This window comes from Ambystoma mexicanum, chromosome 6p, assembly GCF_040938575.1.
Source record: "Ambystoma mexicanum isolate Mex_15411 chromosome 6p, UKY_AmexF1_1, whole genome shotgun sequence".
NCBI classification, from domain to species: Eukaryota; Metazoa; Chordata; class Amphibia; order Caudata; family Ambystomatidae; genus Ambystoma; species Ambystoma mexicanum.
In genome coordinates, this window is record NC_090935.1 from 347,534,927 (window position 1) to 347,562,222 (window position 27,296).

The following is a 27,296-nucleotide window of genomic DNA, read 5'->3' on the forward strand; positions in this document are numbered from 1 at the left end:
CGGAGAGCAGAGCTGACCCAGATAGCCGGGATTTAAGAACCACCTGCCGGAATTCCCGTCCAACCTGACCAGACCGTGACGAGGCCTATTTCAAATTGATATTGTGAGTACCTAGCAGAACTGTGCAGAACCAATCTCTTAGTTAAAATAATCTAATCCAAACTATTTTAACCTAAGTAGAACAGCCTCCTAGAAATCGTGTCATCTGTCATTTTTAAAAGCTGCACAACTGTCACCTGTCAATTCTGCAGCTGCAAGCTGTCACCTGTCATTTTGAGTTTTACTATAAATCTGAAAATCTACCTTTTATTAAATCGTCCGCATCTCTTAAACCGTTTGGGCTAGGAACAAAATTCTGAAAAGCTTAGAATCTAGGCTTTCCAATGAACCTATAACCGACTTCCTACTCCCTATATTTTTTCCGCAATCGCGAGACACGCACCCGCAAAATTTACCACGATTTGCGATTTGGCCCGATTTCTTCATCTGTAGAAATCAGCAGCTTGTTGCTTCTCTTTGTTAAAATCTGTTTGCAACCTGGTAATAACTCATAGGGCATTGCTAAAGTGAGCCTGAACTAATACAACAAGTATCTCTCACTCACCCTGAACCTCTAGAGGGAATTAAAAGCAGTTTTAGCACCTTTTCACTTCCTTGCAAACCATATTAAAGTAATTCGCCTGTGTTTAAAACTCATCCCTGTTTTCTCTAAGCTTGCTGGGGGAACTGGAACTGTGTATTGCATTATAAAGTGTGATTTGTTGGGATTCTTGAAGACTGTGTGCTCTCCTTCCATTTCTTGTATTGCATAGGGGGGGGGGGGGAGTGAATTGTCAAATGAAAAAGTGATCATATTACCTTTTGCTAAAATCATAACAAGTTATTTCTGTACTGCATTTTATTCCACCTTGCATTTCCTTGAAACCATCAAGCATTTTCAGCTACCTCATCCTCTACACTACTCCCAAGTAACCAAATCAGTGTACCCATGTAACATTATCCATTGTTGATCACGGTCATATTCTGAAGTGTGATATCAGTTATCAATTTATTTATAAAGGGTGATAGATATATATTGTTGAATTGTCCAAATAAACCTTTTAAATTTGCAAAACAAACCTACTTCTTGGCTCAGTGGGTCAGGGGGATTCTAAGAGGGGGTGTGATACAAGGGTTGTCATCCAGAGTACTGAACTGGACATAAAAATACATCAATAAGGGTTTTCCTCAGCATCCCAGACTAGGCATTGACTTAGCTGTAGTGTTGATTGAATATCGCTTACAAATGCCATGGCTATGACCCCACAAATTTGGTCTATGGCGAGGAAACCCCGTTAGTACGGAACAAGACGCACTGGTGCATCATGTAAATCACCACCGGGGTCCCCGATCGTAAGGCCGCTTCGGTTCTCTCAGCTGCCGGAGCTGAAAAACCATCTATCAGCATATACAAACTCACCAGGGGTAGCGATCGGTTAGATATTCGCCTGGATGTCCATGCCCCCTCTAGTCTGCCATCATGGCCTGATTTTGGAACTGGCTGCCTGGTTCACGACCCGGGCAGCGACATTGCCTACTTTCCATCAATCTTCGCTCCCCCTGTCGCAGACTTAATGGTTTTGGCCCCCAAGTGCTTGTCTGCCCCACACCTAGGCCACGTCTTGTGAATGCACCCCCCCCTTGTGAATCTGTCCTTGAGTCTTTGCCTGTACTGGTCCCTACTCCTCTCCTAACCACTTGCCTGCCACAAACCCCTAGCTTTGGATCCAATGGATAGAGACAGATGGAGCAACTGGAATTACCGAGGATAAGTCTCCCCCTAGCTCTGCCAGGAGCACCTGGAGTGAGAACTCAATCTATGATAAAACATGCTTTTGAGATAGCTGCACATATTGAATATTCTGACACAGATATTTGTGCCCTCACGGAAACTTGGGCACACAGCGCCGCGGGTCCATCACTTAACCCGGCCATACCTGAGGGATACTCAATGCCGAGGTCAGACAGGCTGACGGGCAGATGGGGTGGGGTGGCTTTGATTTTTAAATCCCATCTTACAATCTGAGAAAATACAGGGACCATCACGGAAGGCATTGAGTCCATGCAGGTTAAAATAGGACTCAATGCTGAGACTACGCTCAACCTACTTTACAGAGGACTTATGTTGGCACTATCAAATCACTTAGCTTCCTGTTTAAAACCCTGTTCCATTTCATTGTTATGGGTGATTTTTTGGCTAGGCCACCAGGACGATAATAAAGGCCTAGAACTTGAGACAGCCTTGGATAATCTGGGCTTAGTCCAATTTAATCGTTATGCCACTCACTGCCTAGGTCACACTCTGGCCTGGGTATCAGCCACAAATGCGCTTATCAGGTATCTCCTGGTCACCCCTTGCCCATGGTCAGACCACCATTTTATTAATTTCACAATCCATTCAGCCTTTCCGGCCAAGAACAGAAGCAAAAACTCTCGCCACCCAGGTTACAAAACCACGACTCCTCACACTGGAAAAAATGTATCCATTGCTGAACATATTCCGCTCTTCATGCTTAGTAAGGAGTATGTCTAAGGCCCTCAAAACCACTCTTACTAATATTACAAATTTATTGGCCCCAGAAAAAATGAGGAAAATTAGATACTTGCTTAAAAACAAGCCATGGTTTACACCTTCCCTCTGCACGCGCACATCCTCAATGCTTAAACTGTATTATAGTTGGAAAGGGAATCCCATCTCTAGCTTCCTCACTGCATACAAAATGGCTGCCAGAGCATATAAAGCTGCCTTATTGGAAGCAAAAAAGAATTCCCTTAATGATAGGATTGTCTGCTAAATCAGAGACGACGAAAACACCCTTAAGGAGCAAGAGTCCACCTTAGCCCCAGCAATAGGCGTAGTGACGAAAGACACAGCCTGGTGTCAAGGGATCCAGGATGCCATGGGGGCGAAGTTACAGGGCATCAAGGCCAATATCCTTAGGAAAAAAGTTGCCGCCTTGAATGAGGCCACCATAACAGGTTGTAAGGAATTCAAATGTTTTTCTCAAATGAATTCTCCTTCTCACCGATTTCCTTGGAGGAGCTGAAGGAAGTTGTGGTTCAACTTTAAGACCACTAGCTGCAAAGGGGACCCATATTCTGCCGTCATTATTGAAACCTGTCCACCAACCCTCCTTGATGCCATATTTGAGTTTCTTAATGTATCATTTAGAGAGGGCATTGTGCCTGAAGATTTGAAACAGTCCTGGGTGACCCGGCTATTAAAATAACCAGACCTATCTAAGGAAGACCCACTGAACTACAGGCCCATTACAAATACTGCCTTTCTGTTGAAGATCTTAGACAGGGTTGCCTATAAATAGGTAGCCCTTCATCTTAACAATTTCTCTATTCTCAAGCACCGACAATCAGGCTTCAGAGCCGGTCATAGCACCGAGACGACTTGCTGGAGCTAAATCGAGGCTTCTTTGACTCACAGATAAAGGACAGGCCTCTATGCTCATGCTTTTAGATCTATCCGCCGCTTTCGACCTAGTAGACCAAACTTTGTTGGTCTCCAGGCTCGAAGAGGTGGCTTTCTTTTCTCCATCAGCTTCCCGCTGAGACACCTCTTTCCTCCACAATAGGGTCAGTTTTATTTGTTCAGAAATTGCAGAAGCGGCTGCAATGCAGATTAAATATTGAGTTCCACAGGGAGCCAGCCTGTCCCCCTGCTTCTATAACATCTTTACCATCCCATTCTTTGATATGTTGGAGCAGAAAGGGATTTGGTTCACCAGTTTTGCAGATGATACCCAGTGTATCATCCCGCTGGAAGGCTCCCATGTCTTTGATGAAGCCAGGCTGAATAAAGCCTACACATGCATAGACAACTGGATGACAGCGAAGGGATTAGCTCTTAACAAGTCTTAGAGCTCATGATTGTAGGGCCCCCCCCCAGCACACTCGCCAAGATGGATCCAGGATACGGGAGTTTCCAACTTGGCAAGGTGAATATTAACATTCAAGAAGGTGAAACCCCTTGGGGTCATCTTAGACCAGCATCTTTCCATGAGGGTCCACGTGGAGAGTGTGGTGTCTGGAGCAGCATACTAACTCAGGCTCTTCGCCCACATACGTCCTCTCATTTCCCAGGCCAACGCAGAAACCCGAGTGAGAACCATAGTAGGCGCTAAAATGGACTATTGGCACCTCCCAAAAAAATGTGGCCAAATTTCAAATAGCACAGAATAATGCCCACAGGGCTGCAACTGGCATCTCAAGACGTGATCATATTTCCAAGGTCAGGAGGAATGTTCACTGGCTCCCCGTCAAGGAGAGAATTACCTTCAAAACACTTGCCGTGGCGCTCAAGTGCCTGCATGGTCTTGCTCCACCTTACCTAGCTCAACGAATCAGCCTTCACACTCCTTCCAGGCCCACCAGAGCGGCCTATACTAACAGAATCATTGTACCCCCACACCCGCAGAGCGAGAGCAGGCGGTACAAGCTTTCCCAATATGGCGACAACATATTGGAACACCCTTCCCCCCTGCATTAGGGGGATTGACTCCCATGCGACCTTCAGGAAGGCCATCAAAACTAGACTCTTTGTCTAACAACGTATTTTCCCCATTTGCTGTGTAACCTGTATTGAAAATGCACACTGCCAGTTTTCCGAAAAGCATTTTAATGTTCACTGTAAACTACAACTACTGTCTGTTATCAAGTATTTCTGCTGGGGCCTCATTCATGTAACCCTGAATCAAGCCTTCCTAAGCTTTCTCATAGCGCCTCGATGCCCGAGGGCTGTAGTGCCCTCTACAAATACAAAAATAAAATAAAATATTATTGTCTCCTGATCGGCATTAGCAAAGCCGATAGCAATCGCCTGCAGGTGATTCAAAACGGGGCCGTTAGGGTGGTCATGGGCCTGGCGAGACGCGATCAGGCCTCTGCAACGAGAAAAGCCCTGCATTGGCTCCCAGTGGAGGTGAGATTTCGTTTTCACCTACTTATGATCACCTTCAAGTGTTTACAGGGAACCCTGCCTGGTTATCTGAGAGAACTGATCATGTTTAAGACCCCTACCAGAACTCTCAGATCTTATAAGTCAAAAATGCTGACCATTCCTTGAAGTAGATCAAAAAAGGCATAAAAGGGAGCCTTTGCAGTGGCGGCTCCTGCTGCCTGGAACAGCATCCCCTGGACCTCAGTCTCCTAGTGAAAACTCAAAATCTTTTTTTAAAAAAGGTTTAAAACATGGCTGTTCAAATGATCCCGGGACTGCCCTGCTTCCAGATTCCCTGTTGGTGCTGACTCACTGACTATGTGCTTATGTGTTGGTTATTTTTGTCATGTCCGTGTCATCTTTCCTCTGGGTCCATTCAGACCCATATTAATCTCTTAAAGTAAAGTAAAAGTAAAAGAACTGGTTACCTTCACTCTCGGGTGCTAGCTCCTTCCTTTAACTGCCCCACCCCCCCTCAGGCCGGCATGACCTTTTCCCATGGATGTCACCCCTCTCCCATATCACCAGACAAGGAGGTTCCTATCCGAGGGTGCTCCTGTGCACAAGTGCTTTCATAAGTAGTAGTTATTAAAAAAGTGCTTTTGACCTGGATTGTGGCACAGGGAATGGGAGGGTAGGGGAAGGGAGGAGAGAATTTGCAGGGGAAGTTCGCCAGTACCCTACCTGAGGCCTTGGGGCCCCAGCCCGTGTGCCAATCCTTGGTTTCTGTACCCAGTGAGACATGCGTTCCTAAACTAGTGAGACAGCCTCAGGCTGAGCAGTCACTACAACCCAAGAAAGCAGGTGGTCTTTCCATCTCGTGCACTAGCCCAGCAACGCTGGTGGGTTGTGCCCCAAATCTTCAGAAATCTATCTGCCTTGGGGCGAGTGAAAGTAGCATACAATGTTTTTGACCAAGAGTAGGTTTACTCAATCGTCATTCGTCATCCACATGGGGGGGGGGCAAGAAACTACTGTATTCCTTCATGGGCTACCGAAGCTGCCCCGTGCCTGGCGTGAACCAAGGACGCCCTCGCAAATAAATGCCTCCATTGGCTCCACTCTATTGGGAAATGTGCCTCTGTGACTAAGGAAGCCATGGTGGGGTGTTCTAGAATGCCCAGGGAGGGCGATTGACTTTTTGACTTTGTTAAACTGGTTTTTAGGGACAAGCAAATGGCCAAGTATTTCTTGGGGAGATCTGGGTGCCACGGATGGGTACCCAACAGTGGGATTGTAGGAGTACACACCCATACCTGTGACAAATTGGCCCCTTTGGCACTGGCTCAAGTACTAATGTTTTATCTGGTGCAAACCTCACCCCCTTGGGAGTGAGGTTACTTGGGAATCAATCTGGCCCCAAGCAACTATAGATTGAATGATGGTTGATGTTTTTCCTTTTCCCCAGGTTGAAATGTTTGGAATTGTATTGACAGATTTACTTTGATGGTTGGTCTAAGGCCGAATAAAGTTATGTATGAGATGACGAGTTACATGCTCCTGGCCACTTCTCTGCTCCAACAGCCCCTCTGCAAGTACGGTGGGTTGCAGCCTCATCCAGATTGCCCCCCCCCCACTGGCCTTCGAGACCCTAGTTTTCAATTTGCTGCAGTTGCGCACCCAGGGTCCCGCCCACCTTCAGATCTCCAGCGGGGGATTCCTGGCGCAACAGGGCGGGGGAACATCCAGACCCGGCCAAGCTGGCACTGGCGGCCTGGTTCCTGACCAGCTGTGGCTTCAACATGCTCAATTTTTGGATGACAACTGGGACATCATCCGGCAGGCCAGGAAGCCCTCAACTAGGTCCCATTATAAGAGTAAATGGACTAAGTTCTGCCATTGGGCTTGTGACAAGGTCTGGACCCCGTCACCTGTCCTCTGGAAGACATGCTGGCTTTTTCAGCACACTTGACTTGCTCTGGAGTTTAGGTGGATACTTGCCGCACTTACTTGGCGGCCATTGGAGCTTACAAGAATTCCTCTGAGCATGTGTTTGCTGTGGCCAACCTAGTGGTTAAGGCCCACCTTGATGGGTTGTCTAGGCTTTTTCCGCCTGTGCATAGGCAGCACACAGTTTCAGACCTCAATGTGGTCCTTGCAGCTTTGCAGCGCAAGCCTTTTGAGCCAATGGCCTGTGAACATCCGCTTTGTGACATTAAAGACAGTTTTACTGGTGGCAACCAGCATGAGCGAGCGGCAGGCATTGTCCTTGTGCGAGCCCTTCACTACGTTTCACAATTACAAGGTCATCTTGCGCACTCACCCAAACTTCTTTCCCAAGGTGGTCTCTCCATTTCATCTGAAGAGATCTGCCTGTCGGTGCTCTTCCTGAACCCACAGTCAGAGGCAGAGAGGGCCCTGCATTCCTTGGACCTCGAGAGGGGCCTCAAGTTTTCTCTCTCTCAGAAGAAAACTTTCAGGAAGTATGAGGCGTTGTTTGTGACTTTTGGGGGCTCCTCCTCCAGCTTTCAGGCGTCCAAGGCTTCCATCGCCTATTGGATGGTTCAGGCCATTTCAGAGGTGTACACGGCCATGGGCAGGCCTGCTTCCGAGGGACTCATGCCAATGCGGTCAGAGCCAAGGCCACGGCCGCTGCGTTTCAGAGACATGCTTCTTGGGATGTCCTCAGCAAGGCAGCTCTTGCTACTCCGTCTGCCTTCTGTAAGCACAACTCATTGGACACCAGCTCCAGGCACGATGCAGAGTTTGGTCGGGTAGTCAAGAACCTTTTGCTTCGTCCTAGATATGAGGCGGTTATCACAGCTCCACCCTATGTTCTTGAATCACCCAGAAGGATGGAGGAAAGGGGACGAGACATATGATAGTCCATAGTCCCCTTTCCTCCAAACGTCCCACCTGCCTTCCCCCGCTAGTATTTCAAGGGCTAATATGTAATAGGCGTAGCCAGGTATCCTAGCGTCCGATGTGTTCAAAGGGGACAGAGGTGATGCGCTGGAGGGAGGGGGCCTCGGTGGGGCGCCCCCGTGTGCTATACTAAATTTAAAGGGGAAGCTCATTTTTTCGCTGCCAAAGGATCCTGTACCGTCCTCATTTGGGAGAAGCCCACAAGGATGGAGCAAAGGGCACTTTTCACTATGCTGAGTAACTTAATTCATTGAATACGATTTTTATCCGTTTGGAATATTTTCCTAGCTAGCTGCCTAATGGTTAGTGTTGTAGATTTATTCCTTTCTTGTGTGTGTTGGGGTTGTGCTTGCGGTACCTGCTGTGGGGGTCCAAGAGCTGTTGGGGTGGGTTGCTATGGTTTTCCGGTTGACATGTGTGAGGTGTCACGGTTTCTACCATCATTGATGGGTCCCTTTGCCACTCATGTATTGTTGAGTTGTATGTGAAGAATAAAATCAATAAACAAATACAAAATAAAAAAAGAATTGGCCAATACCTACAAAAATAGGATGACTCCCATTTGTTACATTATAGAATGCCATTCGTCAAGAGATTTAGAAAGCAGCTACAAATACACATACCCCAGCCTCACCAGAACAACAGTAAGAACTAAACAGCATTTCAAATATCAGAGGTTTCAATCAAAATCAACAAACCAGACCTCCTTGCAATTAACCATTCAGATTTCTTTCAAAGAAACGACGCACCTTTTACACACCACCAGACTGGGTCCGTGTGTCCTGCCACCAAGCTGCTGAGGGCAGTGAAATGTGGGGCAACCCTTACCTCGCAGTTTGCTTTTCACTTTATTGAACAGAAAATCACTTTATATTGAATAGTTTTACTGTAGAACATCTAGATGGATTAGGTGTGAACTATTTATTAGTCCTTTAAAGATCTCTCTGTGGAAATTAGCAGTTATCCCCCAGGATGTACAGCATCGCTGCACGATTTTCCTTCTCCCCTCCCCCCCCCCCGATGCCCACTTGGTTATGTTCTTAATTTGTTGCGTTTCATCTCTGAACTCACTTTGTGTTAACCAAACTTATGCTTATGAGATGCTGGTTTATTGTCAAAATCAAATAAAAAGATTTGCTGAAAAAAAAAAAAAGGTTTTTCTGAGAAATGCAAGGAAAAAGGTCAATAATCCTGATCGGAGACTGTTCTTTCTAGACAGTGCTAATATTGGGGAGCGTGGCCCTTTTAAAGGCAATGCTCCAAGGCATGAAACAACAAAACACGCTATTAAAATTTGTAACAATATTATTAGGAGTTTTGTGAAGAGCTGCACGCAGACACAAAAACACTTCAGCGGATCAAAGGGGGGAGTGGAGGCGGAGGGAAGAATCATTCGGTAGAGGAAAAGAGGGGGTTGCATAATATCCACATTAAGGCCAGCGGCCACTTCCAGAAGGCCAGTCTACTCAAAGGGGGTCCAGGATGGAGGGGCCAGTGGCGTTCACACTTTGCGTGGGAGAAGGTAGGAGGGTTGACTCTGTAGGGATCATGTGGGAAAACATTGCCTGCTGTGCAGGGTTAAGAATAAGCTCCCATTTGGGAGATTAGGTTTTGTAGAAAGCGAACAGTCTTTGGGCAGCAGAGTGAAGATTAAAGTGCTGCCAAGAGCGCAGAGGTACCCCATTAAAAATGAGGACCCCTGCAATCAAAATCTATAATGGGCTTAAAGGAGCCCATTATTTGTACAACTGGCCACCAATGAAGGTATCTCGTAGCTGGGGTGATCTGAGAATTCCTGGAAAGTTTAAGGATAGTTGGGCAACCAAGCTCTGGATTGGCTCTTTGCCTTACTGCACGATGTCCCCCATCTGCTGAGCTGGTTTCCCTTTATACTGTTGGAGCTATGCAGGATTCTGGCCTGCTGCAGTTCCAATGGTTTTAAAGCATCATTTCTAGTTCCGACCAACTGAGATGTTAACTTGATTGGCAACTGGCTCATTCCTAAGCCTTAAATCATTACACAGAGATCAGTAAAACTCTTGACAAGTAAACCAGTACAGATTAGGCAAAATATTACATACTCTGTTAATAGTACACTTTCTTTTTTGTAGATGTGCTTTGAGAGGACCTGTGCTACACAGCACAAAGTCAGTCCCTTGCAGTCTCTGGGAATAGGTTATGTCCGGCAGTCTCGGATTAAACCCTGTGGAGGCCCATAGGCAGTCGAAATGTACCTCCCTCCCCCACCCTCCTCACAAATGACCTCCCAATATGTTTTTAATTTTCTGCACCGCTTTATTTTAATGCATTGTCACGGGGCCCCTAAGAGGAGTGTGGCCCATAGGCTGGTGCCGACTTGGCCTAATGGATAACCCGGCACTGACGCCTGGCCTGTTGCACGATGCATCTGCTTCAGTGCATGGAAAAAAATCAGCACTTATGTAGTTTACTGTGTGATCCTGCAATTACTGATGAGCAAGAGCAGTGGCTTTTTGACACCCAGCATGCGATCCTCCGGCTTGCATTAACATCTACACACAAAGATGGTTTTTATTGAAAATGTGCAAAAGGTTACACATTTTCATATTGGAGGAACAACAAGGAGCACTCCAAACAGTAGGAAGACAGTTTCAAAAGGCGAGGTTTCCCATCATAACTGTAAGCAATTATGGACTGGATCCCACTAAACAATGAAATCACAACGGCTTTAAATGCCCCTTATATCATGCAGTTGAGTTTAAACAGAACCAGTACAAATGCTTTAAAGAAAAAAATAACCAATAAGATTGCGTATTTATGCAGCCATGTTCCATGAGGAATATAGGGGCATGTACACTTGTATTTTAGTATTCTGCGAGGAAATGGAGAGGTTAGGAATTGAAAAATCAAATAGGAGGTTTAGTAAATTAACAGAACCATTACATATTTAAGTGTTATTATAAATTACGCCATCATAAACATTACATTTGATAAAATATCACAGGTACCCTAAAGCTGGGAACTTGGTTTCAAGTAAACAGTATGCTATGAAGAACTCTGCCCCCACAAGACAAGGAAGGTGTAGGCCTATTTCTCCATCAGTGTGATCCACACATTAAAAAGGCTTAATGGACATCTTTGTTTACCCAGAACAAAAGCGTGTGTGTAAAAATACAAAATACATATTTCAAACTCAGTATCTTTGTGGCCTTTTGTTTTTAAGACAATCGAGGTACCATAGGTTCATGGTCCGGTGGATCAGTAAAGTCCCTTCTTAATAGCACTGGCCTCGAAGAGAACCTGACCTCAGATCCTGGCATAGAAATCTGTTCCATCCATTAAAGTAGCCTAGTAAAACGATCCCTTTGTTTCACAGAATATCTGTCTTAGCGGATGTATTCCGTTGATAAAAAGGATCAACACACACACCGAATTTAAGCTACATAGTAAACATGTTTTACCTAAGAATCCCTTCACTCCCCACTTTGACACCCTGCAGTGCTTTTCTCTCTGCGTGTAGCTCATTGAAAAGTGACAAATGAGACATCTCTTGTTTTAACCCTTTGTCCAATTTGAAACCCAAAGACTGATTTAAAATTGTGCGGAATAGGGAAAATCACTTGCAAATAAAATAGGATCTCCTAAATTATATGAATTAAATCATTTGCATATTTTAATAATGGTTACGCTTCCATTCCCAGACACATGAAACATGTCTCTGAATTTAGAATATTCTTGCAAATCTGAATCTATAATTCGTATTAGTACTCGGCGCAGTTGTTGCTCACATACAAATCGATTGGTTTGTTTACAAGCCTTACCTGATGGTAAGCCCTTTAACACTTTTGCGTGTCCCTCGCGCTGCTTCTTTTTTTTCTTTTCTGGCCACCATGGAAAGGGAAAAGGGACTAGGCGTAGTCCCTTCTCTCTCTTCCATGGTGGCCATTTTCTTTGTTTACTATGGCTGCCACAGAAAGAGAAAACAGACTGTTTTCCTGTCCACTGCAGCATTTCTTTTTACATTTATTTCCCCCGGATGCAAAACGCTTCGAGTTTCGCAGCCAGGAAAATAAATGAATATTAATAAAAAGACACTGCCGGCCATTACCGCATAAGGGTAAGAGCTTGTAAAACGCAAGCACATTGGCCCTCGTCCGGGCATTACCTGCCTTAGAAGGCTCCAAACAGCATTCGTAGTTCTTCCTGCAACTGACCGCCATGGAAATGGAGAACAGATTAAGTAGTCCTTTCGCCCTTTCCATGGCGGCCATTTGTTTACGTGTTTTCACATATTTTAATGGCCACCATGGAAAGGGAGAAGGGACTACACGTAGTCCCTTCTCCCAGATCCTTTGTACGCATTTTATTCTTTTGTTTCTCGAGTCAAGTTTGCAGCGCCGTTTCTCAACTAGTGCCAGGGTACTAATGGCAAAATGACCCTCTGAGAGGGGCCATTACCGGTCGGGCTTCTAACTATGGCCCCGGGGGTATTACCCCTCCCATAATGCCCCCCCTTCTCGTGTCATATTGCCTTTTTAAAAAGGCACTGATCCATACCAGGAATTCAAATTTAAAAGCAGTTCAGTACAATTTTAATGTCACATTTTTAAGGGAAGCAGGAGAATTCAAGGAGTTAATACAAGCAAATAGATGTGTGCTGCCCTCATCCCCCTTGACCTATCTGAAGCATTTGACAAAATCGACCACGCCACCTTCATAGAAAGACAGACGCCACTCCCTATGCATCAGGGACTTTAAGATGGATCTCCCATTTCCTCTCTAACTGCATGCAAATCACCATCCTCTCTCCCTTCTCCTCGCCCCTCCCGCCCTGTCTCTCAGTGGGGTCCCTCTCCTCTCCAACCTCTATAAGGCCCCTCCCTATGCTTATCTGCTACAGCTACGCCGACATTCATGATCATTTTCAAGATTCCCAACTCCCCGGCATCCCCACACCCAGACCATGCCTACTGCCTCATGGTTATCGACCACTGGATGACAGCCAACCACCCCCTCCTCAATCCGGGCAAAACCAAAACCTTGATTTGCAGCAAGACATCACTGCTCACCCAACCCACCCCCTGGCTGTGCTCCCTAGGGAGCCCCCCGCGTGTCTCGCAGCATTCACCACAGCAAAGAACCTTGGATGCACCTCAGCTCGGGCCTTACTCTCTCTCTCGCCAAATCAATGCTGTCTCCAGATCTTGTCACTGGCACCTCCACCTAAAGCAATAATCGAAGGGGAAACAGAGTGTAGAGGAGGACATGGTGGCCGTTTTATGGAGCCGCTAAACAAGGCTTCTCCATCTCTGGATCAAACACAAGGTTAACAGACATCCCTTAACTAAACCCAAGTCTAGCAAGAATGGGCCATCAAGCCTCCTTCACTGCATTCTGGGACTTGCGGTCTTAATTAAATTATGGAAAAAGCAAAAACAACTGCTACAATGCGAAGGATAAAAATAGGAGTGAATTCCCTGAACCTACCTTGTCACAAGGTTATGTATTGGGTGAAACTGCCTAATATGTACGCCGTGTGTTGGAACCGTGCCAAATTGGTCGCATGCAAAAATGTCAAAGGTGATCCTCGGTCAAAAAGCTACTGTGATTTAATTGGTCAGCTTGAGCACAACTTTAGCTGATCACGCAGCTACTTACTGCGCCTCTAGCCTGTCTCACAGGCAACCCGTCAGCAGATCGTCCTTTTTATGTTATCGATGAAAAGGTCCACATTACTGATTCCACGCACTCCCAAACTGTCGCAAAACAATCCCTCTACATCACCCAATGCCTGTATAAGTTGCGCATCACCAGTTTCCTTATCTTCTCCTTTTTCTCTACAGAATAAGATCTGGATACCCAGGGAACAGTGACAATACACAAACCTCTAGACAAGCCAGGTGCGCCGAGTACACTGCAGTGGTAATTTGATACAGTATGAAAGCTGTGCATCACTACTTAACGTACTCCGCGAGCAGCTCGTCTCGCTCCGCAAATTGCTTCCGATATGGTCACACCTCATGCACTGTAGTCCGAGCTCTCAAGTTGTCAGTGGCTCGACCAGTCCTTTATTTTTCTATACTCACTGGGAATTTTGCTACTATATTTATAAAGGGAATGCCCCCTGTTAGGAGCGAAGTGATAAAGTATTGTTTTTTCTTTGCATTCTGGGACAGGTAATCCTGGATTTATTTTTTTATTACAAACCTTATACAACTACACTGATTAACATAAACATAACAAGTATGCTTTTGTTACTGTACCCGTTATAGAGTTTTCAGTTTCTTTAAAAATGGAATTGGACTAAATAAACTGGTGTAGGCAGTGCTTTAAGTGGCCCGGGGCCCTGCCAGGGCCCCCAGTCCCACCACAACATTGGCGAGACACATTATCCCGCCACAGCCACACCCACGAGAGGCGATGCGCCCACAGCTTTGCACTTCTGTCAGTCACTGTAAATTCCTCTGGTGACCCTCACGCAAGGGGTCGCCATAGGAATTTACTGTCCCCTTGTCCCGCCCAGGTCGCTGAGGCATCTTTAAACCCTCAGTGAACCTGGGGATTCCTTGACATATTTCGAGGTTTATAAAAGATGGTTTGAAAAGTACACAATTCAAGCAATCTTTCAGAAAGCTTTGACGACGGACAATGCCCCCTCAGGCTTTATCCGTCAAAGTTTTATACTTTTCAAGCCATCTTTTATAAACCTTGAAATGTTTTAAAAAGATGGCTTAAAAAGTGCGCTAACCATAAGGTATGCAGACAAAAATATAAATGTTATATATTTGTGTGCGCACCTTACTATGGTTTGTGTACTTTTCAAGCCATCTTTTTTAAACATACAAATATGTCAAGGAATCCCAGGTTCGCTGAGGGTTTAAAGATGCCTTATGCTACAATATGCTACACATTTCTGTTAATAAAAGATGGCTTGCATACTACACAAAGCATAGTAAGGTACGCATACAAATATATAAATGCTTATATGGTTCAAGCCATTTTTACCTGTTTGGGATTTGCCACCAGGGCTACACGAGTCATGTCACGTTTCTCAAAAATGCAGATGCATTTCTCCTGGAAGAAGGAAATCAGTCCTCCATGAAGATCAGGTGAGCAACTTCCCATCTATGCATAGATAACAGTCAGTAGTTTGCGATAAAGCATCAATGATCTCAAATCGACCAAGGTAGTAGTCCTGCATTTATAATGAGAAGGGGACAATACATCTGCTAAACGCAAAGAATAAATCTTGGATTGGGAGAGGTAGGAGACGGAGTCCCCTCTTCCCAAATAAATATTACTATGGATAGAAGCGGTCTCGTACTTCCACCAGACCTATGATCGGAATGAGGCATAAAATTGATACAGGCACCAATGAAAAAGTGGTCCACGTCAAACTGAGCATTAACCAACAAGTTGTTTTGGGTAAATGTGGTGCAAATTGTCTATTTTAAAGAATATTTGTTCAATAACTCTGGTCAAAAATACTAGCTTCACAATGAAGGACCTCTTCAAACTGTCCTACTTTGGCCCAAAAAAATTGGCGCCCACTAGCATGTTGTGCTTGCAGTTCGGGCATAGAAAGCCCGAACTGGTCATACCTCACCTTGAGAATGGAAACAAGAGAACAGGTAGGTCGTAACGTCATTGTGCTAATCGGGCTCCAGCTCCCCACTGAAATGTGAGCTGAGGGGCGGGGCTTCTGTGCTGAACCTTTAACAGTTCAAAAATCAGGAACATGGTCCTGGGACCTGGGCGCATTTTTGTTTCTTCCTAGGCAAATCTACAGTTTGCTTGGCTTGGATGATCAAGCACTGCCCGCCCCCTCCCCCTCTCCCCCCGAGTCACAGCTCTCCTGAGACAACACAGGGGGAGCCCTGGCTCTACAGACAGTGCCGTAATGAACTCGATAACACGTTTCTTTTGTCATCAGCAGCATAGCATTTCTTTTGCATGATGGCGAATTTCCAACTGAAAGACCACCAGTCACTTTGCAAATCTGTCACAGTTAAAGCGAGCAACACAATAAAAACACACTTAGACATTATGGGTATGAACAAATATTTCAAATAGCTTGATATGCTAAAAAGTAAAGTTTGCTTTGATGTCCTTAGTTGAATGTTTAAAACCATACATAACACGCTGGAAGTTGGTGACGAATCTCCAAACCTAAGTGAGTTTATTACACAACTTCAAGTGCTGAAAATATAGTAGGTAAATAGATTGTTTGCCTTTTTCAGCTTATAGTTTTCCATTTAGGATGTGTAAAATAATGGTACACAGATATTATTTTGGCTCAACATGCTGCTATAAGAATTTACATGTGTCATGGTCTTTACTATGCAATTTGTGTATCTTGCAAGTAAACTCTATTTGACAGATAATATTATTGTAGGCCTTGACAACCAAAACTAAAATATTTGTTCCAAGAAGTAAAGCATGGAAGAAGGGGTCTGTACTGCAGAGTTGTCCCTGCTTCGCTGTTTAGCTTAAATGTGTGATCCTGGGCAAATAATGTAATCTCACCCTGACTTCAACTGAAAAAATTGGAGTGCTTAAATGTGATTACGTTCACACCAGTCCAATAGGTCCGTTTTAATAAGTGTAGGGACAAATTGGTGTAACCTGTTGCTCCTCTTCTAGTGGCTCCAATACGGTCACATAGAATTGCCTTATTGCTGCACTGGCCCTCCTCCAGTCTGTATCACTTGGTTTGACAGGTAGGCCTCATTACGAGGTTGCCCATAGCCAGTCTGTGCCACCGGCGGGTTGATGCCAACCCTGTAACACTGTTTCCGCCGCCTGACATCTCTGTGCCAGCAGGACATTACAAGTCCCGGCGGCCCGGGAAGCCAGGCAGTGGGAAATGTTAGTCCCCATTTCCGTGGAGTCGCATAGGACTCCACAGGAACGGGGACTGGGAAGAACTTTCTGTTCGAACTGTTGCTAAAGGTGCCAGTGCTTCTGTGACAACTCTGTTTTTCGGGGCCATTGCAACTGGTAGGTCAGACCTGTCGGTGTAGAGGCCACGAAAAGCAGAGTTGTAGTCTGCCAGTCCGGAAAGGGTGCTGGTACATTGCTACCGGCACCCTCATTTATGGACCAGCAGACTTGTAATGAGGTCCATAGTCTCACCAGCCAGTCGGTGCACCAGAGATTGTAGTGTAACGGACTGTGGTTGAACCAACATTATATTTTCTCCCCTGTTGCTCCCAGCCACTGTAGGTGCTTGGTCCATCCAGAGGGTATACACGCATTTCGTCGACCACTTTTTCATCGTGGGACTTTTCATCGCCAACATTTGTTTTTTGTAATTTTTTTGGGGGGGGTGTTTGTGCGGGTTGGGGTATGATTATTTAAGTAAGGAGGGCGTATGGGGGGCACAGCCCCCCCATAAATAAAAAAAAACATTAAAAAATGTTGCTGATGAAAGGGTCGGTGATGAAAAGTCCCACGATGACAAAGTGGTCGACGAAATAACGTAGAACCCATCCAGAGTACTTGCCCCACACTGCTATTTCCTATTATGCTAACATTGATGTGTGCAGATCTTAAAAGACATGGTTCTGTACGGTGAACGTTTTAGATATTTTGTCAGCTGTGTGGAGCAGTGCTTAATGTACTTACTCATGTTATTGACAGAAAATTGAAGCGTGTTGCTTCTTGTTTTTGCCACCGACTCACCAGAGAGGCACAGACCAAAGAAGGGATGTACCAAAGGTCCAAAGCACAAGGGAGCCAAGGACCAGAGGAGAGTTCACCAGAGTAGCCAAGGACCAGAGGGGCAACTGACGAGAGAGGTTCACTTTTTACCTTAGTTTTACTTCATTCTATTTTTAATTTTGGCTGCAGGCCGAAACTATTGAACTGGAGTACAATTAGCCTTCCAATGGTATTTCTAAGCAGTCTGCTGAGAGTTAATGCTTAGTTACAGTTGTAAATGGCTTCTGGTGTAATAAAAAAGCCTCAACCAAGTGTGCCTTCAGCCATTTGATTTAGATATGTTCCATGCACTGCCCTCCTTTTAAAAACAAGCAATCACAAAACCAACAGTTTTGGGTTGAGGTATTAGAAAGGCATTTGCAGGTTAATGCCATCATATGCCTAGGTAATCACTAAATGTTCCAGCCGTTGCCATTTTATCACAAGACCATACAATTACATCAGTGCCTATCCCATACTTGCACACAAGCCCAAACTGACGTCTTTGCCAGTGCCTGTTTATTATTCCAGGCAATGTATAGTCTAGCCACAAGAGACATTGTAGATGGCAAATCAAAAGGTCAAACCCCATACGCACAGTCCTACCTTCCCTCCCCATCTGCCACCAACCCACTCCCATCTTTTCGGATGCAGAGTACCACAAGTTCCTTTTATCCACTTCCACCACTGTTACGAATACAGCATTTTTAACATGAACAAACAACTTTCTTGGCTCAGGATGCAGCGCCGACTCTACTTGAACGTGCCTCCTCACTTGCAAACTGTTTTTATTCAAAGAAGGTGTGGTTTTGCAATCTAATGTAAGCTTTGTATGGAATTTAAATTCATTGTGACGTGCATCAGGAGTGACGGTGCCGACAGGCAGGTACAGGTCAGGAGCACCCGAGTCTTAAGTGATGATCTTCTTCAATGGGTTTGGGGATATGTTATGAAATGCGGAGAACCCGAGGTCTGATCCCTTGAAGTGCTTTGTGGAAACCTTTGTTCCGTAAAGCATTTAATTGTTAACACCTGCCTTCATATACATACATTTTTAGGCAATTGAAATTGTGATGTGCGGTTAGTACTTACATGCCAGGAGAGTGATTGGAAGGGTAGGGTGCGGGGGGGACAGGAGACCAGTCATTCTCACAGCAGTCCTTGAGTGGGGGTTTTCAGACTTAAGGAGAGGGTTAACTGCTTGTAATATTGAAGCTGCACTAGAATAGTCTCATTACAATGAGTAATGAAATTAGATGCCCCCACACAAATATGTTTGTCACTCCTCCACCGTCTCTGAAGTTAGCGCCTCTCCCAACATTTGAAGGGTTAGCACCCGCCTACATTTTAGCCTAGGTGCGCCCCTGGATGTGTGCACTTGCATTCTGTTAGGCAGAGAGGTGAGGGAAGCCTTTGCCGAAACTTGCAGTGTTAAGGTTTCACTGTTTTTCTGCAGAAAAATGTACTTGAACAAACTCAGTAAAAGTTTAAAGCTGCTGCTTTCAAGAAAGACTTCCATCGCCTCTCTGCATATTGCGTTTTATTATTATAAATTGTTATTATAAAATGTATGAAGCACAAACTAAGGCCCATAGGATTTCTAGGCGCTGAGCGGGAAGGGGCAGGCTAAAAAATACTCTGATGCCAAGTGCTCTAGCAGAGAGCAAAAAATAGATTGACCAGATGCGTCTTCAGGGCTCTCCGGAAGGGAAGGCAGTCAACTAAAGTTCTCAGGCCTAGCGGAAGGGCATTCCACTGGATAGGCACCAGGAGTGAGAAGAACGACCCCCCCCCCCAGACGCTGCCGCCGAAATTTGGGAATCCTAAGGAGCTGATGAGAGTCCGACCACAAGTTTCTCATTGGACAATATCTTTACAGTTTATTTTTCAAGAAGCGAGGGCCCACATTGTGCATGGCTCAATGGACAATACACAGCATTTTGAACTCAATACTTGCCGCCACCGGTAGCCAGTGCAAATGATGTAGCAAAGCTAAAGAGGGAGTCAGTCGAGGCACCCTGAGCGCCAATCCAGCTGCGGCATTCTGAAGGACTTGCAGCCACTGAATCTGGTACTTAGGTTGTCCCAGATGAGCGCTATTTCAATAGTCCAACAAACCACTTATGGTGGAAGTCACCAATGTTGTCCGGTTTTCAGGGGAAAGCAAAGGGAGAATTTTCCATAAAGCCTTCAGTCTTCCAAAACCAGTGCTGCAAATTGCAGAAATCTGAGCCTCTTGTGACCCAATTAGGTAGGAATTGAACTAAGACTTTTCACTGAGGCACAAGGGAATTGGCAAGGGCCAAGTGACTCCGGCCAGTACTGTAAATTCCAGAGGTGGCCCTTCTCCTGGGGGCCAACCACTAGGACCTCTGTTTTGCTGCCATTTAATTGCAGCCAATTGGCTGCCATCTAGCTTTCCACTTTCTCCAGTCTTGCAGCTTCTCGGGAGGTGCTGCTTGGGAGGAGTCCAACCAGAACATTAGCGGTGTATCATTCGCGTAAGAATAAATAAAGAACTCCACATTCTGTGAAGAGGTCCACCAGTAGCCGAACATATAAATTAAAAAGAATAGGAGACAGAGCTGACCCCTGCGGGACTCCACAGAGTAATGGAGCCAGTTATACTTTTTTGCTCGAGCCTGGACAATAAAATCTCATGATCCACAGTATCAAAAGCCGCAGTGAGATCTAGGAGAATAAGCACTCCAGTCTCTCTGCGGTCCTAGAGCAGCGCGAGATCGTCCAGTAAGGAAATTATGGACTTGGCCCCCACCTTAGGACGAAATCCTGACTGGAACGAATGCAGGCAGTCATTCCCCTCAAAAAACGAGGAGACCTGAGGGGTAATCAATGCCTCCAGCAGCTTAATCGTAGGACGCAGGGAAATGGGTCTGTAATTTGCCAGCAATCTGGGGTCGAAATTAGTTTCTTCAAAAGGGCAGTACCACTGCATGTTTGAGGGCAGGCGGACCCACACCCATTGGAAATAAATACTGGAATGCCTGAGTCAGCATGCCAATAGCTCTATGAGGCAAGCCTTTCAAAATATGCAAAGTGACTGCATCTAACGGCAAGACAATTTAAGGCCCAAAATGGGATCAAGTTCAAAGTTGTTTATCAGACATGTAGAAAGAGTGCCATTTCTAACCTGAGTCTGTGCGGCCGTCTCCAGAGTTAGGTGATCTTTAATGGCCTTACGGATATCAACAATTTTTCCCTGAAAAAAAGTACTAATTTCATCGCATCTCAGCTGAGCATCAGGTTGTTTACTGAATTCTCAGAGGGACCAACTGATAGCTCCTTAGCTACCAGGAACAGTTCTCTGGAGCCACAAGATGCCTCAGTAATCCTAGTTGCATAGTATTTTGCTTTTGGGGAGCGGATCATCTGGCGATAGCAGAGCACAGCTTGCTTAGGAAAGGTTGCGTGTGTCGGCATCATGTATCAGGCGCCATTTTCTCTCCAAGCGTCGGCACACTTGTCTCTGAGCGCTCAGTTCCAGAGTATACCACATCTCAGAAGTTCTACTAGATAGGAAGACTCGGAGCTACTTTATCGGCAACCCTCTATAGGGCACTCAACAGGGATGGAAAAAGGGTCATCACCCTTCTCCCTGGATAGCCGGTGATCCTCACGTAGAGACTATCATACCTGTCTGATCCACTTTATGCCACTGTCTACGAAATTGTAGACCATGAGATGGCTTAGAAATTCAGGGTGGGACCTGAACCCTGAAACAGAAAGCGGACCAAAAACTGATCAGACCGGCACCGGAGTGCAGCTAGAGACCTTACCAGCGTCAGCAAAGATAAGGTCCAGTAAATGACTACTCATGAGTGGGAAGATGGTTCCACAGACCCAGGGAGAGGTCTGTCAAACAGGTCACCAAACGTTTTGCGTAATGATCCTCAGGCTCATCAGGATGAAGATTAAAATCCCACAGCGCCGCCGGGTTTGGGTGGATCGGGTGCAAGTTGGCCAACAATTGAGCTGAGGTAATAGCAAAGTCAGCGCATTTCGCAGAAGGTGGTCGATATACCAATAGGAAGAGGAAGGCCATATTCCTGGGGGATTATTGCCAAGCCCCCACCTCTATTAGAGGGGACCGGTCTATATGCACTGCAGTATTGGAGGCTGGCATTAGTTGACACAAATCTGGGCTTTAAAATGTAGTATTTGATAGTTGGTGCCCTCACCAGACTATGGTGGGGGTAGTCGAACAGTGACTGGGAAGTTTGCCCTGCCTATTTTCTGAAGTGTCCCCTCCCATCACCGCCTAGCCCCCTTAGCCCCCTCGAAATGTATGTTTCGTTGCGACCTTGGTCGTTAACTTGACTACATCCGATCCAGTGCCCGCGTACACTTTACCAATCGTTAACAGATGCGGGTTTGAGTGGATTATGCTTTCATCATCGCCAGGGGGACGAGCCAGAAAAACGGTGTAAACTCGCACAAGCACAATACGTCCACTAAAACGGAGGAAGAGAACCTGAGGCGGTGTGCGTACCTTCTAGAGATCAACAACATATATTAAAAGTGGGCATTGAAGCAATTTGTCTGTAACACAATTTCCTGTCTAATTTACGGGGTTGTTTTCACGTGTGCCTGAGTAAACATCGGGCCGCGCCCGCACCGCCCATTCGCTCCCCCTCCCCCTCTTGCGTGGATATACTTTTCTCACGCTCTGAGAATGCTCTGCAGATGAGGTCAGAAACATGTCAGACCTTCCGGCCTGCTGTGCTTCTCCCCTTGCGTTCGGAACACACAGTACTTAGCTGGCAGCCATGTCACGCGGGTCATCCTCACACAATGGTAGGCCACATATTGCCTAAAACAGTACAAGGCACGCTGGGACTCGGAGGCCCCTCGGGAGGCCATTTTATAATGAAGAGGTCGAACTTCAAGTCCCAGCATGCATTCTTTGTCGCCCAAAAAGCTAGGACTGGTAAAAAAGAGAACCTTCACGTCGCTCATCTATCCGTCCAACATTAGTAAGATATCCTTCACAGAAATCGTGGCAGTGTAGGGGACTGCTCCCCCCGCCCCCGCCCCCGCCCCAAACCGCCCCAAAAAACACACATACACAGGCTGCCAGGAGCTGCCTCGCTCCCACACAATCGTCCCACTTAGAAATGGTTTGTCCACCCCCGTTAGCTTGCATCCTGGGACTTGTGGTCCAGCATTTACAAACATACAAATACCCGAATTCTAAGAATTAAACCAGAGCTGGGTAGTCTTATCAAACCTGACACGGAACAACGCAGAAACGTTGCACTAATTGGTGTCTACCTTACCATGACAGAGAAATCGTTGTTTTGTTAACACTTTAGCTTCCGGTGCAAATCCCATAGAGAAATGTCCTTTTGGCTCGAGATCTCTGGTCCACACTATGGACTGGTCCTTAGGGTGGCCAGGTGACTAGTTTACATGTCACCAGACACTCTAGTTTTCCAGTGCTGGCGCTTTCCTGTCGCGCGCCTTTTGTATCCGGGACTTAATCAAGACTACACGTCCCAGAATGCATTTGTGTGTCAAATGCCCGTGAGTGGAACATGGTGGGTAGTGGCAAAACGAGCAGTGGCGTGTCCAGTCCCACCCACTCATTGCCCCAAAAGTCACATTTGCTGTATTAAGTTTCCCACGACGGTAGGATAATATTTATAAAATCGTTGCTCCTGTTGTCACATAATCAAAAGGTAGTGGGCATGGCCTATTGGTAGTTGCCATTTCGGATCCACATTTCCTGATAACCAGCTTGGACTGGCCTATAGGGCAATAGGGGAATGCCCGAAACAAAAATGCAAAATGCTAGTGTGGGCTAGTTTCTTTGGTCAAAGTGGGCCACTTGTTTGGCCCATGTGGGCCACTTTGATAAAATTACTTCACTGTGCGACTAGTCGTTTTGACCAGTGTTAGTGAATGAATAATCTTTCAAAGGCACATCTTGCATCACATTTTATCAAAAACCACTCCAAACCCTCCAACCTTAGGTATTACTCAGACAGTCTGTCACAAAAGGAATGAACTTCCATTTGCAACTGTGGGCCACTTTTTCATTGGTTTTCACAGTTTTATGCGCAGTCCGAACCTGATGATAACGGTGAAACAAATGTTCAGTCCCTTCTACGCATCTTCGGCAACTCCAGGGGAAGGCAATGCGCTCGTCTTGGAAGCAAGATGACGCAGAGCAACACAGGTTCGATCCCCGGGTCCGTGCTCAGAAACCTCTGGGGATTGAGCGCGTTCTAAATAACCAATTACAATTACAGGTGCTTCATCCAGTTTGATCATTTGATGGGCGTGCATCCGAGCCCGGTAAATGAAAGCCTGGGCCTGCCTGTTTACTATACACTTCGTTCTCAGTCGTCACCTGGATGCTGAGCAGGACTCTCTGATTCGGAAGCCCCCTCTATGCGGAAATCCAGCTGAGTAGGAATATAATCAAAGGCAAAGCCAGGAAGCGAATGTAGTTGGTCCCAGAGCAGCCACACAGTGCTGCTGAGTGGGCATTTATAGATTTTAGGTGGGACTTGCCTGCTCAGACACTACCCTGTTTACGCCTCACGATAATGTGTAACCTTGAAAATGAACTACGTGATTTATGTGGCTTTATTATTTAAAACCAATCAATGAAACAACTCAAGGTGGGCGTGCTTTTGGGCATCTCGCAGTCAGGAAGAGCGATGCCCGATCTCGCCAGCCACTTCTCTTTCCCAGCGCACTTTGTTATGCACCCAACAGTGTCTTCCCACTGTCTTAAGCTCTGGTGCCAAGTCCCATTTTGCATTTGCAAGCGGGACGTTTGGTTCCTCAGTCTTTTACCTACACCTTTGATTCTTGGCTGGCACCCCTTATTTGTACAGTGGGCCTTCCTCCATTCTGACCCGTGCTGCCACACCTGAGTGGGTGCATGGCCGCTCAGGTACCCTCTAAAAGTACCCTCAATTACAGCCCTTTTCTGACAATGCCTTAAAAATGTTATTTGCAAAGTTCTTGATGCCCTTGGTTGACAAGTGTACACCGTCTCGGTGAAATAAATCAGGGTTGCTTCGGGACAATCCGTGGCAAACAGAGGTTAACCCGATGTTTTTGCAAAAACTCGCTAGGCCCTTGTTCAGTTTTGTCCATGAAGTTTCTACCGCTTTCCTGGCGATGGCCCCACGCCAGTGCTGCCTGGGCCCTATCACCGACAGAAGGATTTCCATGTCCTTCCAGCAATGGGCTATGCTTCCCAGTGAGTCTCGGGAGGATAGCTCAGTGGCAACATGCTCACCTTGGAAGCAAGACGACACGGAGAAACACAGGTTAAATCCCCGGGTCTGCGCTTAGAAACCTCTGGGTATTAAACGCGTTATAAATAACCTATCATATCATATCCCTTTGAAACTGTTTTCTCCCCAGATTTGGCAGGTCATTCCTACCTAGGTGATTTACACAGTATTCTGGGGGGTTCCCTGAATCCAACTAAATCTGACAGACTATATCATATATGTCCTCCCAAAGCATTCCCGGCATCCCCTACCAGGCGGTGATCATTTTTTGGAAATACAGGCCTTGGTGGACTTCTTCTAGCCACCTGCCTGCCTATGTCACACATGAGTGACCCACGCTCCATGCCTACCTGAATGGGTCATCACCCGAGGGAGCTCTTTCCAAATACCAGCTTCCTTTTTTCCCCACTCCCTTGGGGACCAAACCCCCACCCCGCCACCCACCTAAAGGGAAGTTTGCCGGCCCTATGCAGGAAAAAAGTGGCTCTCAAATTCTGCTGGTTTCCAGCCTGCCTCTTTAATTGCTTCCTTTCGAACCGCCAGAACCTGGAACCGGCTGAAGGCCCTGCCATCCTTGCGGATTAGAAGCTGTTTACCTCGCTGTGGCAACGGGAATACTCCTGCGATGCAAATGTGGCAGTGTTTTGCTGCTTCAATGCAACACAGAGTTATTAGCCTCCCTTTTTCGCGTGCTGGTCTGTGTTGGATTTCCTGAACAATATTGTCACGCAATCTTTTCCTATGCTACCGTCCTCTAGTGCCAGCCCGTCCACCGCCAATTATGTTCTTGCCACTAGCTCGTCTATTCTAAATGCCCCCAGGTAGGCAAGGGCGAAGGCTGCCCTATATTAAGCTGTTTCATATCTGCTGGAGCATGTGCTAACCAGCACGTCTAGCAACTGTAATAGTTGACTACAGATGGGGGGTCTTCTTGCAGCTGGCCTGTTCCCCTCCAGCTTGGCCCAACCTTTCAGCGCATATCTTACCAGCGGGCTGCGTGTTGGATCGGTACCTCCTGCCAGTTTAACAGCATAAGCTACCACAGCTGGGTGTGTTACCCCTCAAGACCTCCTCTTATCCTGGAGAAATGCCGATCCCACAAATGTATTGACATGGCTCACTGCAATTTCCAGAACGTCCGCGGACTTTATTATTTCCTTAAATTTCGTAGACGCTTACTGTATTGCTTAGCCTTTTTTTTGGTCCAAAGCTTTCTTGGCCAGGTCCAGTATTAATCCCCTGGGCTCTTCCGTTTGTTCCATCAATAAAGCATCTGTCTTAATGGTGCATTCGCCCTGTCAGGCGTTATGCTTTCGCTGCGTGCCCTGTCCTGTTTGCGCCTTCCTGCTTCCTCATCTGCTCTTTCAGCACGGCCCAAGCCTCTTCTGGTGCTGTCATCATCTCCTGATCCGCGTCCGGTCTTAAACGCCTGAAGGTTTCCCACTGCGAACGAGACAGGGTGTCCGCACCATCATTCCATTGCCAGCGATGTGCCTGGCTTTTAGCATCGTATTGTTTTTCAATGCAGGTCATTATTGCCCTTAATATTTCTAGCGCCAGAGGGTATGGAGTAGAAACCCTGTTGATTACTTGGACCACTGCCATATTATCTGACCATATTGCCAGTTTGTTGTTGTGTAACTCCTCACAATCATAGACAGATAGCAACCCATATTGGTTCAATCTCGAGCAGGGCAATGTACCTGGTCCAACCATGCAAGTGCCAGTGAACCATTTCCTGCCAAGATAGCACCACAACCGCTCCTGCAGGCTGTATCAGTGAATAGCGCCCTTTTGCTCTCCTGTTTAATCGGTGTGCGCCAGATAACCGTGCCATTGGAGTTAAGCAAACACACCCCCCACATTTCCAAATCTTTCTTGGTATTCCTACCCAGCCTTACTCTGTGGTAGTTCCTTAATCGTCCTCCGGTTTTTAATTCTATAGTCCTTTGAAACACATGTTCCTGGGGTATTACCCGGCCTGCCAAATTGAGTTTTCCAGGTAGCGACTGGAACTCCCCCACTGCTGCCTTTTCCTTCTATTTTAGTGACTCAACCATTCTCATTAGACCTGTTACTTTCTCCCCCAGGTGCCAATAGAATGACCCACTCTGCTGTTATCTTCTTAAAACGATCTAATGTCCTTTTGCAGAGGTTGGACCCCTGTGGTCCCACAAATAAAAGCCATCCAAATAATGCACTATTAGGGCCTCTGGCATGACCCTTTGCAGTGCCCATTGCTAACTTACGTTCTCAAACTATGCAGATGAAATGGAACACCCCATTGGTAAGCATTTATCAAAGTAAAATGTGCCCTCAAACTGGAAACATAGCCAAGGATGTGATGCCTTATGCACCAGAAGCAATCTAAATAAAGGCTGACGGAATGTCTGCTTTTGCCAGCCAAGCCCCTCGGTCTGCTCTTTTGACCACCCCCACCACCTCCTGAAACTCGGCGTATGCTACTGATGCTCCCATGCTGGAGA

General features: G+C 46.2%; 1 protein-coding gene across 5 annotated transcripts in view; it reads right to left on the reverse strand.

Moving 5' to 3' along the window:
• The window catches only part of PRLR (prolactin receptor), an 850,394-nt gene that overhangs the window by 108,219 nt on the left and 714,879 nt on the right, over nt 1-27,296 (reverse strand). The window contains exon 1 of one of the 5 annotated variants that reach the window (XM_069627120.1): nt 22,264-22,363. The exons of the other annotated variants lie outside the window; for them this stretch is intronic. The gene's annotated coding sequence lies outside the window, so the exon portion shown is untranslated. Of the gene's footprint in view, nt 1-22,263; nt 22,364-27,296 lie in introns of those variants that run through there. 5 annotated transcript variants of the gene reach the window in all.